At 34.8% G+C, this 18,978-nt stretch overlaps 1 long non-coding RNA gene across 1 annotated transcript; it reads right to left on the reverse strand.

Annotated features, from left to right (window-relative positions):
• Window positions 1–6,498: 6,498 nt before the first annotated feature.
• LOC106148295 lies at window positions 6,499–16,540 on the reverse strand. The gene is made up of 3 exons (XR_001233595.1): window positions 16,484–16,540; window positions 9,765–9,866; window positions 6,499–6,683 (listed from the first exon to the last, which is right to left on the reverse strand). It is a non-coding gene; the product is annotated as an uncharacterized LOC106148295 (long non-coding RNA).
• Between the last annotated feature and the right edge of the window lie 2,438 nt (window positions 16,541–18,978).

Consider the following 18,978-nt stretch of genomic DNA (forward strand, 5'->3'; position numbering starts at 1 on the left):
TCCCAATCTCTGGCTTGTCTTTTCATTCTCTTAACAGTTTATTTCAAAGAAAAATAATTTTTTGTTTTAATAAAGTTCAACACAACAATATTTTTCTTTTATGAATCATACTTCTGGAGATATATATATATATATGTATAGATATAGATAGATAGATAGATAGATAGATGGATAGATATACATATCTATCTATATCTATATATATATAAAATCTCCAGATTCAAATTCATGTGGAATTTCTATATTTTATTGTAGAAGTTTTACAGTCTAGAACTTAGAACTTAGTTCTACAAAACATTTTCAGTTAACTTTTGTGAAATGTGTAAAGTCTATGCACATGTTCATTTTCTTGTTTGAACATCTAGTTTCCCTGTTTGCTGAAAAATCTACCCTACTTTAAAATTTCTTTGTCCATTTGCAAAGGTTACTTGATTCTGCTCCACTGATAAAATGTCTATTCTTTCACTACTATCACACTGTCTTGATTACTCTTACTTTAAGTGTTATAGTTTTCCAACTTTGTTCTTTCCTTTTATGATATTTTTGGGTGTTCTATATATTTTGGATTCCCATATAAATCACTTTGTCCATATCGGTAAAATCACTTGCTGTGGTTGTGTTTGAGATTTATTTAATCACTAATTTCAGAAGAATTAACATCCTAACAAATTGACTTTTTAAATCTGTAAATATGGATTATCTTTCCTTTTATTTAGAGCTTCTTTGATTTCTTTCATCAGAGTTTTATCATTTTCTTCATGTAGATATCATATCTATATCTACCTTTATATATAAATATTATATATATATAATTCTATATATACAATCTTAGTTACTTTTTGTCATTGCTGAGACAAAATACATCATACTCAAAGCTAAAGGAAGAAAAGTTTATGTAGCTCATAGAGGTTTCAGTTCATAGCTGGCTGGCTCCCCATAGTCAGCTGGTTCTAAGGCAGGGCAATATGGCAGACAGGCATCAGAGAAGAGAAACAGTTTATGGCTGGCAGAAGGCGGGAAAGCAATTAAGTAGCAAAGAAACAACAAGCAACAAGCATCCCCAGTAACCCTCTCTCTGTGCACTATATTCTATCCTAGTTACATGCCATTAGTGTGGGTAGCACTCATACCCTGGGAGGGCCTTCCCATTACCCACTCCCAGAACTATGCCAAATCAATCAGTGGACTAATTTAGTAATCGCACACCCTTGATCCCAGCATCACACACTGAAGCCACCTCTGAAAAGCCCCACCTATGACCATGCGAGGCTTTAGGGGATATCTAGATACAAATATACGTATTGTGCAAGATTTTGGTTTGTGAGGAACTACAGTATATGTTTTGAATTACAACTGTTCACTATTAATATATAGGAAAGTGATTGCTCTTTGTATATTTACTTTTATCTTGGGACCTCACTATACTATTTGATTGAGAAAATTTTGTCAATTCTTTGGGATTTTCTACAAAGACCACCATGCCATCTGTGAATAAAAATAGTCCTACTTTTCTTCTAATCAGTGTGGATGTAATTTCCCTTCTTTTTCTCATTACAGTAGCTAGAAGTCTAATATGATGTTACACAGATGTGATTGCTTGCTATTTTCCTGGTATTAGGGGAAAGTATCTAATTTCTCATGATAACTAGATATAGATAGTTTAGTAAATGTCCTCTTCAAATTATGACATTCTCTATTTCTAGTTTGCTGAGAACTTTTTATCTTATTTTTTATGTAATGTCTTCATCTGGTTTTGGTGTTAAGGAATTTCTAGTCTCATAGCATTTCAGGACAACTATATCGTTGCTAATTTTCTCCCTTCTCGATGAACTAATTACTGAAAGACAGGTATTGAAACCTTCTACTACCATATCAGATTTATCTACTTTTTTAGTTACATAAGTTTTTACTGCTATATTTTGAGACTGTATTTGTAAACAAATGCACTTTAAGGACAGGAATATCTTCCTGGAAGATTAACCCCTCAAGCCTTATGTAATTTTTCTCTTGATTTCTTCTGCTGATGTCTGCTTACCTAAAATTATTATAGCTGGATTATGTTTGTTTTGGTTAGTTTTAATATGCTATGTCTTGGTCTTTACTTTTAATGTGTCTGAGTCTTTATATTTAAAATGGGTCTTCTATAGCAAATATATAGTTTGCTCTTTTAAAAGACTGTCCATCTGAAGGTCTCTTTCAGCTGATACACATTGATACACATTGAACACGATGGTTAAAACTGTTGGTTTACTACTTACCCTCTTTTTGTTTATTAAAATTGTTGGCCTACTATTGCCATGTTTGTAACTGTGTTACAAACTGTATTTGTAACTTTCTTAGATTTTCTTTGTTTCTTCCCTCTTTTTCAGATTTCTATGACTTGAATAGAACATTTTATAAAATTTCATTGTATAGCATTTATTAGGATATCAATTATACTTCTTTTGTTTAATATTTTGTGGGTTACTCTGAAGTTTATAATATACCTTTTAAAACAATCTCTGTTGACCTTTATATAACACTAACCTATTTCAAAGACAGCACTAGTTTCTTATAACACAATATTTCTATATTCTCCAACCTGTGTCTCATTCTTACCATCTTTTTATCAGTCCATAACTCAGAGTTAAGAAATACACCATTACCACTGTACTTTATGTAAACATTTCCTTGTGCTCACTTTGGCAGCATATATACAAATCATATTTTTGTAGATCAACTAAGAAACAAATTTTTCATTTTATTGTCATTCATTATTTCTCTAATAGCCTTTCTTTAATAAAGATGGGGGCTACCGATATATCATTTTCCTTTCCTCTGAATTAATTATCTTAATATTTCTTTTAGGGAAGAACTGCTGGTTAAGTTTCTCAGTTTTTGTTTGTCTATGAAAGTCTTCATTTGCCTTTGTGTAGGAAAATTTCATTGTACATTGAGTTAAAAGTTGCAACTCTTTTCTTTCAATATTTTATTTCTCTCTCTTCTCCTCCTGATTGCATGGTTTCTGGCATGACTTAAGTGAATCTTCTTTCTACACAGAGGGTGGTGATTTTCCTCCCCCTGGCTCTGAGTGCTTGTTCCCTAGGGAAGGCCCTGAAGCTCACTGGTTTCAGCTGCTGCTTGTCCGACCACAGAGTAAAGCTGAAAGTTATTTAACAATTTTAGTCATTCTGACCTTCCGTTTTATTAATGGGTGCTGTAATTACTTGCAAAGGAATAAACCATAAATTGACTTTTTGAGCAAAACCTACATAATTAATTACAAAAAGACCATTCATTTGGAGACTTTAAAAATGTTTGCTATAATTATAACAATGGCTTCACATCAAAAGAGTTAATAGGAGCTCTATGTATACTAATCCCTTTATATACCTGACTCAAATCAAGACACTCTACATTTTATTGCCTTACCTGAATCTGTCCCTTTTGGTTGCTAATTTTTTTTATAAGCTCAAGTTCAATTAAAAATCCTAGCTACAAAGCACTTTTAAAAAGAGACCTAAAAGCCCATTTTTCTGTACAAACCACTTAGAAAGTTGAACAGGTTTTGATATTATTGTTGTTTATTTTATTTTTACACATTTGCCTTAAGATTTGGCTCTTACCTTGATCAGCCACTCCCAAGACTGCAATTTCTGCATTCCTGTGGGTCTTTAATTTCTTTACATCCATTTGCAGTGGAAAGGATCACAGGTAAGTACTTTTTGGCATTCCGCTCACTTGATTGCCAGTCATTCAGAGAACTTCAGACTTTGTTTCCCTTTGTTGCCTTTATTATGCCTATAATCTGATACATTCACTGGTAGTAGGTAAGAAGGTCTTTAATGTGAGAATTTATATTAAATTCTGACTAGGAATTGCATATTACTGAGCATTTCTTGTAGTTGTAGATGTCAGAGGTACAGCTATTGTCCTTACAGCTGTCACTGCTGTTGGCTTTGAATTGTTTTAAAATCTCTTCCTCAGAGATCCTGTGTCTTCCAGTTCTTTTTCACTGTTACTGCTCACTGTCACTGCTATGTTAGTGTGCTGGTCAGCTTTGAGCTTGGGTAAGCATTCTTAGGATTGTGTTGCAGTCTGCTTGCGTACCACTGGACTGTGATCTCCCCAAGTGTTTTGCCAGTGGGCCAGCTTTTTTCCACCAATTTAGATGAGACCAGAAGGCTAGACAGGCTTAGAGTAGGAGGAAGATCCTTCCCTTGCTGAGATATGGCTTTGCAAACTCTCTTTCCTTACACAGTAGGTCTTTGTTTTCCAGAATATTCTGGAAGTATTTCATAACAATTATTCTTTTCATCCTACCAGAACTATGAAGGTAACAGCTTTGGGTCTTTCCCAGGAGAGTTTGATGTCTTTTCTGAGAGTAAACCCTATTAAAAATTTGGAATTTTTCTAAGATTACAGTTCGAAAAGTTTCCCCTCTGTCAATCCAGTCTACTTCCTGCTCCCAGCAATTCATGAGAATGACTATTTCCGTGTTCCCGTCAGTTCACAGTTCTCGTCACTTCTGCCCTGTGTAACCAGCTGTGAATTTGGATTCACCTATCTCTCTGATTTTCAGGGTGGCAGTTTTCCCCTAAAAATATAGTTCTCTAATAGGTCCAAGAAAAGTCACTCATTTCCAGTTTATTTACCTGTTCCTTGCCGTAAGTGTTAAATATGACCAACAAATTTTTAATCAGTGATCCATGAATCAACTGAAAATTTGTGCATATTTGTGCAGAATCCATAAGGGTACTTTCCAGAGCTTTTATTAAATTCTCAGATGTTTCCATGACTTGTAAAAGTTAGGAACTACATGGCAGAAAAATTTCTGTATGCAAAAATACAGGTCCCTAAGACAGGAATAACAAGGATATATAACAACATCACTTTTATTTGCCTTTCCATATTTTGAGTAATGAATCTAAATTCCAAATTAAAAGTCAGTATCTGCTCTATACATTCAGTTTGTGAAAACTTACCTTGCTTCAATAATTCATCAAAATATTTTGACAGTCCAAGTTGCAATTTGGCTTTAAATTTATTTAAGAAGCAAAATATGGGTTTTAGGGTATAGTAATTGAAGAACACACTTGCCTGGAGGAAACACTAAAATAGTACAAGGCAAAGAACACAGTGGTTTTTTAACTTTTATAAGATACAAGGACTTAACTTGAGCTGCTTGTGTAACAGAGTAAGCTAACAATTCATTCTAAATCTTATGTTGGAAGTATCTCTTATTCTATATGTCATATGAACACTATTAGCAATAAGATAAAAGATTATTTTTCAATTTTACACGGCTGTGTAAATCTTTGTACTCATTTTCAAGGCTGATTAGATGGTACTAGTGAGAGAATGGAAAAAAAAACAGCCTACATGTGAGCATTAAATTAATGTACCTTTATTATTAAGAGAACATTACAGTGCAGTATCAAATTCCCAGCTGATTTCTGTCGACTGTAGCAGATAAAGAAGCCCCACTGTTTATTGGGAGAAGATCCTGTGGATGGTCCATCACTATTTTGCTGTTGCTTAGTATTATACATTATTATCAGACTTCCTAACAGTAATCTCTGCAAGATGAAAGTGGACTCTCGCTGAGAATTCTACACAAATGGATTAATTTGCGTCTCCATTTTTGGCATGTTGCCATGGCTACAGCCATCTGAAGGCCTCAGTACAGCTGTGAGTTGATTGATGTCCATTCACAGTGCAAGGCTTTACAAAACCAGTAACATGAAAGGATGTTCATTAGTGGACAAAGGCCTTCCATACACATTTGGGTAAGGCTTCAAAGGCTGACCGTTACCTCTCCACAAATCTGACCTTCAGGCTAATATCACTAATGAAATGTAGAAGTATACCATGAAAGAAAATACTCAAAAGTACAGAGCTAACACATTTATCTGATACCTGGCTTTATTTTGCTTTATATAAATCTAGCTAAAGACAGTGGCATGCATACACAAACAGAAAAGTGCTTGTGTAATATATCCTATATTTTTCTTTAAAAATATCAGAGGACAAAAAGTTGTTTTGCATTAGAAACAGTTATATACTTATAATTTCTGCTATCTACTGTGGAATGGAAAAAAGAACAGGTCTCACACTGCTTTCTACCTTCTGTATGGTGCAGCACACATTGCCATACACAGGTGCAAAAGACATACCTTTATTTCTTATACTAAAACTTAGCTCACACTACTGTACTGCGGCTTGGTAATCGAACACCTTTCTCTTAGGTATTCAAGGTAATTCTAGCAGCTCTAGTCCAGTTTCCAGGGTATCTGTTCTGTCAATTCAGGAAGCTTCCCACATCACACCTCTAATTTTCTTCTTCCTGGGTGTGACCCATATTCCTGAAGTAGCTTAAATATTGCCCTCTTATCAAAGGAGAGAAGGCCTTCTCCTATGCTCACCACTAGCCACACTGGCCCCTCCAGTCCTATCCTGCTGACCTTGAGCACTGGGCTCTTTCTTGCTGGAACTTCTGATGATATTGACTGGCTTACATGGTACCCAGCATGGTACCCACCTGCTCCTCTGTGCTCCTCAGCCTCTATGTTAGCACCCCTGTCTGCATCCTCAGCTCCTTCTCTCCTCCTCTTAGAATGCTCAGGAAATCTCTCACACCACGTGAAGATGTATGAGACTCTGTGAGGCTGACTGCTGACCGGACTGAGTAGATTGCCCATAACCTGAAACACAGAGAAAGATGTTAGTTAAATGGACACAGAGAAACTTTGTCAACTTCCACTGAATCATGACAAGCTTTATGACCTTCTATTGTCTTTCATCAGATGGGTGAACTACATGTAAAATTGATTTTGACACTTTGATGTTCTCTAGCTACATGTCTCCCTTCACTTTATCAAAAGGCCAGAAATAACAACAACTCCAGGACTTTCATTGCTTAAGATCCCTGCTGTTTTTCTTGAGTCAGAATCAAAAGACATCATTTGGTCCATAACCCAGGTATAATATAAGCTAATTCATCAGCTTGACAGCATAAATGAAACTGCGATCCTACAGTCCTCTCCATTGCTTGCATGTTTGTTAGGATTTACTATTCAGTCACTTTTTCAGTTAAATTGAGCAGAAAAACCAAATCAAAATTAACAATTTGGTGCCGCTTACTTAGAAATATTTCATGTGAATTAAGATTTTAGCACCTAATGAATCAGAACACTAGTGAACTGTGCAAGGCAGGACTATTTGGACACACTTGTGCAGGTGCAAAGGGAAATTGTCTTTGTAATAAAATGTCTGATTAATCCACCCTAATGCAGGGGGATTGCATAAAAACTAACATGAGTCACAGATGAGCATACTTCACGTATGTAAAACACGAGCCTGGAAGAGACAGTGTTATAAAATAAGTCATCATATAAGATTTACACATAAAAGATTTATACTTTACATCCTTTTGGTTAATATTTATAAATTATCCAAAATTTATTTATAAGAATTATTACTACATACAAAAAGGTAGAGGATACAGCATGTATCTTGGGCCTATTTTTGCAAATATATGCAATTATGAAACAGCAAATTATCCTTAGAAGGGAATTAAACACTGTTTCACTTAGGAAACGCACAGTTGTACCTTCAAAACGTTAGTTAATTTTTCTGTATGTGAACCTCTTAGATTTCAAAATATCTCAAACAAAATAAAAATTGAAAAACATAACATCCTTCTGGAAAAGTTATAAATTAATATAGAAATACCTTGGTCTAAATTATTTTAAGTATGTGGGTAAAAAGCTACTGATTTTACTCCTGGAAATTTCTGATGAGTTTTACATCTGGTAAACCAAGATTTGAGTAATTATAAGTTTTTAACTGTATTTTTTCAAATGGCATCTGTGTAATCTTTCTTTTGGTGAGAAATTTTGCACGACATTTTTCAAAATAAAACATGTTACCTGATGGCAACATCAGTCTTGACTCTAATGTTAAGAATGAATACTACAAATGAATGGGACTGTGTTATTGACTGTAATTACAATTTTAGTGATAATTCTAAGGGAAATGCTATCACTGGGTAGTGGCAATATGCTTAGTAGTGAACAGCCAAGAAGACCTAAAATTATGGCAATGATGCAACAAAACATAAATTTAATAATACAAGTTGCTCTACTTTGTAAAAATGATTTAAATTAAAAATACTGAACTTCAACGCTTTACAAGGATCAAAGTTTTATGAGAATAAAAGCTTGTTTGCCACACCAGAAATAGCAATCGTGAAGAAACAAGTGATATAGAATGTGAGGATTCTGGCATTAATTTCACAAGGGTGGAGAAGGGAATTTGAGATGTGAACTATGCCATTAGTGTGTTGCACTTCCTTAAGTGTAAAAGTTGAAACAACAAAATCTTCTGAGGCCAAATTTATTTTTCTGAATATAATGATATATATAGTACATGTCTGAGTCAAAAGATTGGAATTATTTTCATTCAGTTATTGATAAATGCTTTGAACCTCTACCCTAGAGCTTATGTTTGATACATAATTTTATCCTCTGCCCAGAATTTATTCTTTTTTTTGGGGGGGGGGTATCAAGAATTGAACTCATGGGGCTGGGGTTTAGCTCAGCGGCACAGCGCCTGCCTGGCAAGCGTGCCGTCATGAGTTCGATTCCCGGTACCGGGAAAAAAAAAAAAAAGAATTGAATGCACAATTTATTCTTTATAAAATACTTAGCTTTATAACTTTGGATTTCAGTTTATTTTTTCTATAAAAGTCCCATTGTACTTTTTATTGCTATTCTAAAAAATTAAAATATAAAATGAACACTGTATTTAGTCCACATAAAGTAGCATGAGTTAACTTTTCCTGAGTAGTTACCATGTGCTGAGCTCTATACTACATACTTTGTGTACTTTAATCACACTTAAACCTCATAGCATATCTCTAAGTAGGTACTGTTAGTATCATTTTACAAATAAGCAAACAGGCATTAAAAATGTTATAAAATTCACCCAATGTTTTACAGCAAATAATTGGCAGAGCAAAGACACAAATACAATTTTGATTGTACGTAGGACTTTCAAAAGTGTTATTTAATGCACTTAGATCCCTGTTTTATTTATTTGATTAATATGGATCTATTACTCTATTGATAAAGGAGTTTCCATGAATTTGATTTAGGCATACCTACATTTGATTGATTTAGGCTAATTATACATATGGTCATTGTGTTTTAATCAGTTAAGATCAAAAGGTGGCAAAGAGAATTTGTGAGAGGTTTCAAGCACCCGGAAGCTGAAATCTGAGGAAATGTACATGTACAACCTTTGGGCTGAGAGTGAACTAAATGGGCATGAAGGAGGTAACTTCTGTCCTAAAATTGCAAAATTTCTCGAGCTTCCATTCTTCATAATGATGCAGGATGGATTATTGTAGGATAGTTTCATCATCTTAGTCACCTGTCTGTTTTACTAATTTCCTATTCCTAGAAAATTTGGATCACATTCACATCAAGCTTCTGTATTACCTTTTCTACTGTATTGATCCCAAAATGGAGCTTATTCTCTCAAAATTTATTCTGAAACTGGTATGTCTAACATAAAACTGTACAGAACAAAGGAGAGCAGAGTTTCTTCTTTTAGTTCTACAAGCAGTTTTCAAGTTCATTGTGTGTAAATTGAAGATTTGAGGAGAAGAGATGACTTCTGACCCATTACCAAATTATTTTCTTTCTGTAAGGATTCAGCAAAGCTATGAGTGACTCAACAAATTTTCTGTGTTGAAATCCACTAAGCAGTTTCATTCTTACCTTTAATCATCTCAGACCATGGGCTGTCTAGTGCTTCACATTGCTTCAGTCCACCCTGATGCTCATAACAATCCTCATAGAGGTAACTCCATGACAGTTTACCTTACAAAAGTAGATATAAAAAGCATAAATAAAATGTCAGTCACCCATATATAGTAGACTCTTTTAATCATCATAATAAGAGAAGAGATTATATTCCAGGAGTAAAAATCAAAATAGAAGATAGGTACACAGGAAGTAGAGAGATGTTTTGCAAAATGCATGGGGGAACAAGAAATGGTAGGAAGGGAAATTGGGGAGAGAAAAGGGATAAAAAATTGAAAGAAAAAAACAATGAAAGTAGAGCTTTTGCAAATGAGAAGAAATAGCAGAGAGGGAGGGGAGAGATAGGGGATGTAGAAACAAAGAAAGAAAAAAAGGAAGGAAGAAAGAAAAAAGAAAGAAAGAAAGAAAGAAAAAGAAAGAAAGAAAGAAAGAAAGAAAGAAAGAAAGAAAGAAAGAAAGAGAGAAAGAAAGAGAGAGAAGGAAGAGAGAGAGAGAAAGGGAATTGAGATGTATTATGTTCATGTAAGAACTCTCCACAATAAATGTAATCATTATGTTCTTCAAACATGTAATAATAAAAAATTAACAAAATGGAAAAGGGGACTATCCAGATCCCATGCAGAAATTAAATACAAAAAAGCATTTGATAAAATATAATATTTTCTTACATAAACTATTAGTAAATAAAGAAAATATTCTGAACACGACAAAGAATACATCAAACAATAGATCTTTCTTAACAAGGAAGTCCTAAAAATGATGCCAATAAAGTCTGAAAAAGATAGCAATCATATCTCTCATTATTCTTTCTTCCAATTACTTCAAATACTCTAGCCAGTGCAGAGAGAGGAAAACCAAGTCACATAAATATTTAAAAGGAGATGATAAATAGCATCACCATTTACACATTACGTTACGTTTTGCCAGGAGAATTCAAGAGAATGGTTTGGAAAATGTTCCACATTAACTAAAAAGATTATTGACCAACAAAAAATAATGCATTGAAGGGGATAGTTTAATGCTATTTTGTAGGAAAATTGTTTTAAAAATGTAATAGAATCCCTGCAAAATCAGTTTCTTTGCTCATACTGTTATAACAAAGTGCCTTAGACAAGGTAATTTAGAACAACAGAAATTTGTTTCTCACAATTCTGGAAGCTGGAAACCCTAGGAGCAAGGTGCCAGAAGACTTAGTGTTTGTTTGGCGAGGACCCTTTCCTCATAATTGGCATCTTCTGTGTGTCCCCTCTTGAGGAAAGGGGCAGACAAGCACCCTCCAATCTCTTACATAAGGGCACTGATCCCTTTCCCAGGGACCCACCTCCTCACCTACTCTCCTCTCAGTTTACCTCTTCCGGCCTTCACGTTGGAGACGACATTTCAACACAGTAATTGTGGGAGACACAAGGAATCAGATCCTAACCAGTAGCAAAAACAGATACGAAATACTGATGTAGTAATGGGTAGGACTTACATGAAAAATAACTGGGGGAAAAACGCACTGAGCAATTAAAATGATTATGTCTATAAAAAGACTGTATTTATAAATGAAAAGATTCAGCAGTATGAGTATACCCATTCTCCCACTTTCCAGAACTCTAGAATTATACCTTAGTATCAATCAGCTATCAACATGGAAGTTATTGTTTAGATAATGCCAAGTAAGATAATTTGTTAATTCATGTGGAAAAATAATGGAACCTTCATTTATGTGAACTTCTGTGCAGAATACAGTAGTGCTAATAAAATAATGAACAGAAAACACATAGTCCAAACTCTGATGAATATTTTATTTAAAATGAGAGAAACAAAAATTTTCAAGTACACAAATTAAAACATGATAGAATGTGATAAATAACCATGTATTTATATAACAGGCCAGAGCTAATTAAATGATAAAGGGCTCTCTGAGAAGTAATATTTAAGCTACATGAAAGAATATCCAAAGATAAATGCATACACCTAAAAAACCTACATCCTATAGTGTCCAAAGTAGTGAAAGGTATTAATATTTTATTCTTTAATATATGCATACTATTTAAAATTTCTGTAATTAATGCAAACAATTTTAAAGAGAAAAAGGCATTAAATTCATTTTGAAAAAGACACTAAGAACAAGAACCTCAACACTTGTCAGTTTTTCCTAGATTACCTTTTACATATTCAAGTCATTTCCTTAAACCTTCTTGCAGTGTGATTCATATTCAAATTTTCATTTAGTCAGTGAATGAATATAAATGACATTTGAAAGATATTTTTCATATTCTATGATTATTGGTCTTTTGTTGTTCATTTACAAACATATTCAATATTGAAATAACTATAATTTTTTTGTCTTTTTGAGACAGGTTCTCCCTATGCAGTTCAGGCTGGCTTTGAACTCACTCTGTAGCCCAGGCTGGTCTCAACTCACAAGAATCCTCCTGCCTCAGCCTCCTGAGTGCAGGGATTACAGGCATACACCACCACGCCTGGCTAACTATAATTTTTATTTCAGAAATTTATATAATCAAATTTTACATTTAAATTTCATAGAAAATGCAGAGATTATTACTTATTTGAAGTTTAGAAAATATTAAACAGTATTTTTTGGTATTAGTACAAAAAAAAATCCCTCTTCCAATTTACCATCAAAAAAACTGAGATGGGTTAATCTCCCATAATTATTGATATTTTACATTTTAATTTTTATTAGTACTTGTTTGCAGTACAGAACGATTACATTTCCCTTGGAGAGGGGGTACACGTACGTAACACACCCTAGTTCTTCCCCTCTCTTCCTTCTCTCTCCCCTCGGTCTCTTGGTCCTTTACCCCTTTTCAAAAGATCTGTCTCCCTGTTTCATATAATCTATCTTTTATTTTGCTCTTTATTTACATTTGGGGTTTCTCATATAGGAGAAACCGTGAGAGATGGAAGCTTGTAGGCCTGATTTATTTCACTTGTCATTATGAAGGCTTATTGAATAACATTCCTACTTACCAAGCCACAAAAAAGCACAGAAAAACTTTTTCATTTATTTCTCTGAAATTTCAGGAACATACAGCCAACACAACAAACCTTTTACAAATTAGAAAAGCAGTTTTTATTTTCTCATATCTGTAATATAAATCAATTTATTTATTTTTTTCTTCAGAACATGGACAACTGAGCATGTTATCCTGCACAATATGAAGATAATTTTAGTAAAGGTTTTGATGCCTACATAAATTATTCTAATGCTTTTACTGTGTAATCTTAAAATAAGTATAACTATGAACAGATTTCTTTTCATAATTCACTTAAGGTGTTTAAGCATCCTCAATCTGAAAAATACACCTTTTATAGACTTTGAATTGTAATGCCTGTGAAACAGTGTAAATAATAATTGTTAAGGTGATGAATTACTTTGATTTTCATGTACGTCATCAAATATAATCTCCCATCAAATAGGCCATGGTGTTTCCAAATGAATTCAAAGGGTGCCAATTCACGACAAAATAGTGTGCAAAGAAAATTCACCTTGAGAAATGCATAAACCCGTTTAAGTGCTGCTTCAAGGGTTGTTCTTGAGAGCAACTGTCAATGGGAAGTTTCCATGAACAACTGGGAGCCAGAGCATTGCAGTGTTGGCTCAAAGACACCCCAGGGGAAAGTCCTATCCAATACATCATGAGCAGGGCTCACTTTGTTTTACATGACACTTGTGTACTTCAACAAGGGAAGTGCTAATCAACATGCAATAGCTTTTAGTTCAACATTTAATGCTTATAAAGGATAAGTCATTGGTTGTTCTTCCAGATGATCTGCAGGACAGGAAAAGAGAAGCCAGAATAAGCAATACAAACTTTCTGTCCCACTGATGACCTTTATCTTGAGCTAGAGTTACTTCCTGATGTAGATGTTGGAGACAATTCAGTTCCTATGACTTTAATCCAAACCAGCCCCCTTAAATAAGGTAAAAATGAAACTTTAGATGCCAAAGAACCAAAAGAAGGATAAGATATGATGTATGCTACTGCTAAACATGCTTCTCTAGTACATCTGCCAGGATTTTAGTTTTCTTCTTTTGTGTGATAGGGGCTCAGTGACTGCACTAAATTAGAAGAAATGGCCATGTGCCCATTTACATCCAATTTCAAATATCTTTAACTCACATTTGCAGTAAAACTCTGAACAAGGAGCAATTATTTTGAGAGAGAAGAGATTTCTCTAATGAGAGACTTACTGTCTAGAATTATCCTGAAAGTCTGGAACAAAATGTTTCTCTAAAAATCTTAGAGCCAGGGCTGGGGATTTAGCTCAGTGGCACAGCACCTGCCTGGCAAGAGCAAGGTCATGAGTTTGATTCCTGGTACCAGAGAAAAAACAAAAAACAAAACAAAACAAAACAAATCTTAGAGCCAGTTAGGATAGGGGAAAACAACTGAGCATAGGATCTGCTTGGGATATGGTATTAAGCCTATGAACATCTTCCTTCATAAATACCTTAGTTCAGGTCAATGAGGTATAAGCTAGCTAACCTACCTCCTGACGGCCCTGACCTATAGCTTGCAACACATCTCAAACACTTCAGACTTTCTAGAAAACCAGAAAACTCAACACCAAGCCCTCAACCACAGAGCTTGCTACAGGGTATAAATAAATATCTCATAGGTATTTGTTTAATAAATTTGTAACTTCATTCTTTATGTTTTGAATCCCACAAAGATTTGATAGAAAAAATAATTGGAACAGGAAAAGTCCCTAGGAGTATTACTCATCTTAATTATCCACAATACTAAGATGGTCAAAAAAGGAAAAATTATAAATATATCTTAATCCCATTTTTCACAAAAGAGCTTAGTAGAGTTGATTTATAAGGTGTCAGATTTTAAAGAAACTCTATTCCTAGCAAAGTCATAATTTCTCTTCCCATCATATATCATAGAAAATTACATGAGGAGGCTGGTGGAGGAAGAGGGTTTACCCATAGAGTGAATCAGACTTTGCAAGCCTGAGAGAGACTTAAATATGAAGGGAAGGAGCTTTAAAACAGAGCCAATACATCAATTTTGATGAAGGATGAAGAGACAAGATATAGACAAGAGCAGGAATACAGCACAGAGAGCTTGGCGAAGATTTCAAAAGAATGAGAGGCACTTTTGTAACATGAGGGGCATAATAATTGCCGACCAAGTTTAGAAAGAAGAACACATTCCCACTGGTTCTAGGTAGCAGGATGGCTTTGCCTTTGAAGGAAAATGGAAGACCCCATGGTTCCGGAGAGCTACACTGAACAGAGTACTTGGTGACCGGAGGGATGGAGGAGCTGTGAAAACATGATTGTGCCTCTTAGTTCTTTGTTCATCCTAAAGAGACTTTGCACAATATTGGGAATAAAATTCCCCATTCTTCATATGTCTCCTTGGCCCTGTGTGATCTAGCCCAGGCCTGACTCTCCACTCTGATCTCTTATTTTTCTCTCCTCGCATTCTCTGTGTGTTGAAAGCAGTAGCCTTCTTGCCATTTCTGGAATGTACCAAGTTTATTTCTACCTCAGGCCTTTACAGGGCTGGCTCCACTTCACATTCTGGGTATCACTTTTTTGAGGGGGGGGACATTAACAATGACAATATGTGACACGTCCCCTACCTCATCACCAAGCGTTCTCATGCTCTTTCAAAGGTTTTGGGTCTCTGGGTCTATCTTATGTGCTTATTTGATGATTTCATCTCAGCCTTAAATATTAGCCTCCATAAAGACAAGTACATTACCTTTTTATTTTTGAATCACCAATGTCAGGAACATGTAAGTGCTTAATAAAATCATATGAAAATAAAATGTAATAAAATAATAATAATAAAATCAAAAAATAAAATAATAAAATCAAAAAATTTATCTACTATCCTGTCATTTTTCCATATGGCATTATCAGTAGGTATGGATAGACATAAAGACAATAACTAACATAATAGGTGACATATATTATTAAATTACTGTATTCTGGGCACTGTTCTAAGTGCCTTGTGTGCGCTTTCAAACTTTTGCACAATCAAAACAAGGGTACCAGGAGTTTACGATCCTGTGTATAGTACAGAACATACTACAACACAGGTTCAGGGCAGTGTTAAGATATACAAAATGGCAGCATCTGGTTTTCTAACTAGTTATCTTGCACATGAAGTCATCCTAAAATGCATTACTTCTCCCTCCTTTCACCCTTCTACCTTGAAGGAAATTCTTATCCTTCCTTTAGGATTTGTCTACACATCTTGCAACCACTGCACAGTTTATCTGAAATGTGACCTAAGACATTCAATGTGCTCACCTCTGTTTCCACTGAGCCTTCTGCATAATTGTGTCGAAGCTCATAGAACAGCTGAATTGAAACTGTGAGCTTACCTGATTCTGTCTTTAATTAGCAAGCCTTGCAAACAGGACATTGTTTATGGTCCACTATCATCAGTATTTGTCCTCACAGCCCCCCCCAAAAATAGATTTAAAGTATTAATTCAATTAATTGCCTTCCTTGTTCACAAACTAAAAAATTTTGAAAAACTATTCTTCCAAACTTAATCCAAATTGTCGCAGATAATTTTTTTAAAATAATCTTGAGATGACTAGAGTGTTGATTGTTTTTTCTTTTTATTATGGAATACTCAGGTTAATCCAGCCACATATTGATCAGAAAAATGTACATCAATTTGCCTTACCTTACCCCTGAGGTTCTGGATTCCTTCACTTTAGTAGCTCATTTATCTACTCCTGCAGGTCGCTGTATTATGCACTTATTTGATTCTTGCTAAGAAAGCCTCTAGCAGTTCGGCACTGGGATTTGGTTAAACAGATAATCCAAAAGCACTGGATATTTTCATAAGTTTTATCTGAATAATCCAAATCTCTAGAGTTTACTCTATTGGGCTAGAAATCTTAGAAGAGGAGGTATTCTCATAATATTTTTCAACACAATTTGTTTCTGGTTTTAGCCAAAAATAACGTAAAAGAGATCTGTTGACACATTAAGTTCCAACCTTAGATTTTTAAAAAACAATTTTGGAGGAAAAAATGAAAGTCTTTGAAAATCCAAAAGTTTCCTTCTGGCTGGCAGTTAAAACAGAAACAGTAAAACCACAACAAAAGTGGCAAGCACTGAACACACTGGACTTGGATGTCCCACCTTTGTTTTAATAGATAGCAGAATGGTTCCCGTTCAGACCTGAACAGAGTTCATTCACTTTTCCTTGCCTCTGGCAAAGTCATCTCAACCAGAAGGACTAGAAAATAATGAAAAGATAAGAGTTCCAAGGAGCACAGGCTCTAAGGAGAAACACAATAACAGGAATAGGCGGTGCTCACAGAAGCCTTAACCTGCGCCTTAAGTGTGAACTTGATGGAAAAAAAAAAGTGAAAACAAACCGATGGCTGAGGCCAAGCAGAGCAGTTCTTTCACTGGAAAGGAAAACTCTACCTACATGTTTGGCAAGTCAATTTTTTTCACTGTCAGGTGATTTTAATTAAATCCGTGTTCTCAGCGAGACAAAGAAAAAGGGAGAGGGAAAGGAGGGCGAGAAAAAAACCCAAAACAGGCAGGTACCACCTGGGCTTGAATTGCAATCTAGTTTGCACACCTGAAGATGATTTAATATTTCCAAAGGAATTTTAAATGTTTAATTTGTTAATACAGAAGTTATTTTGCTTTTGGTATTCTACAAAAGAAAACAAAACGCAATTTAATTATCTTAACCGTGACTGATATAATTAAATACTTGTTCGAAGTGAACTAAAGCTCCGGGAAGGTTTAGAGGCCCAGCCGGCTACATGATTTAGACCACCAATTCCAGGCAAATTAGAGCGTAAATGAAACCACAGCACCCAGAAGGTGGATGAGAAGACAAAAAGCATGACAATCTAAAGTCCTACTCTTGTTTTTTTTTTTTTATTTTAAAGACACTAATAATAAAAATAAAAAAAAGAACAATAGCAAAATACCAACAACATAGACAAAAAACTAACATAGCAAAAACAGTAAGAATGATACAGTGGTTCATTTTTGAGTCATTTCATCAAATTACAGTGTTAGCTTATAGAGACAGCAGTGTGAAATTTACATGGGAAAATCATTTCCATTCCTCTTCTTTTTAAAAACTAAATTGATATAACCAGCCATGATCTACCTTAGTCATAAACTCTTTGGGCAATTCTCTAAATTTAAAGTCTACTCTTAAAGCACAAACTTCTGTCATCACAGAAAAACTTCATGACTCTAAAAGTAATTTTACAAATGGAGTACAAACCACCTGAATAGAACAAAATGTAAAATATTATAAGTCAGACAGGAAGTGAAATAATTCTAGGATGTAGCTAATGGTAATGTTTTTATTTTAATTCTTCTTAATCCTTTATATTTCTATCATAATACAAAAGTATTGCTTGCTTCCTTGATTTGCTAAATAATCTCCTGAGATATTTTCTAAAATTATATCAAATGAAACCAATACAGTTATAAAAATGTGTGTTTGTGTAACGAAGTGCTCCATTTGGAAGTATGGTGCTCATTACTGATAGCAGAATTGGGGAATTTGAAACCCATTTGGAAATGTTAGAAATTATCTCAGGAGGAATAAGAACCTTATTTGGACTGAAGCTGTCTGCAGAAATATGAAGAAAAAAAAAAAAGACTCAAAGGCTAGGCTGCTGTTTGTGCATCTTAATGTACTTGGATGCATCACAGAGATGGCTCATTCTCTTCTCACTGAGGGGGAAAAAGGGAAAGTTATTGAGAACAGTGCAGCAATGTTCTCCCGGTTGCCTGCCTTTCTGTACCTGCAGCAGCAGAGAAGGTTTAAAACATCTGCTTATTACTGGAAGAATTCTTCCCATTCACAATGCATATGTAGTTGTTGGTCCCACAGAAGACTTGGTTGCCATTTTCCTTTTTGAGCTCTTTTGAATACGAGGCAAGTTGGAAGCAATAATAAAAGGCCATAGAACTATCGCACTGAAGACAATACAGAATTTCAGAGGAATCATGTCCTGTGGAGCTCTTTTCAAAAGATTAATCAGGTCCCTCATTTAAACAAAAATAACCACTAAAGTTTTGGGGCTGCCTGTGAGTCCAGGCTGCCACTGGGCCAAACCCATGGAAAGCAGACATGGCTCTGTGGTGAATTTAATCTGGCCACACGTAGGAACAGGTTAAATGAGATTG

The sequence above is a fragment of the Chinchilla lanigera genome, unplaced genomic scaffold (genome assembly GCF_000276665.1).
Source record: "Chinchilla lanigera isolate Chin_1 unplaced genomic scaffold, ChiLan1.0 scaffold00002, whole genome shotgun sequence".
NCBI classification, from domain to species: Eukaryota; Metazoa; Chordata; class Mammalia; order Rodentia; family Chinchillidae; genus Chinchilla; species Chinchilla lanigera.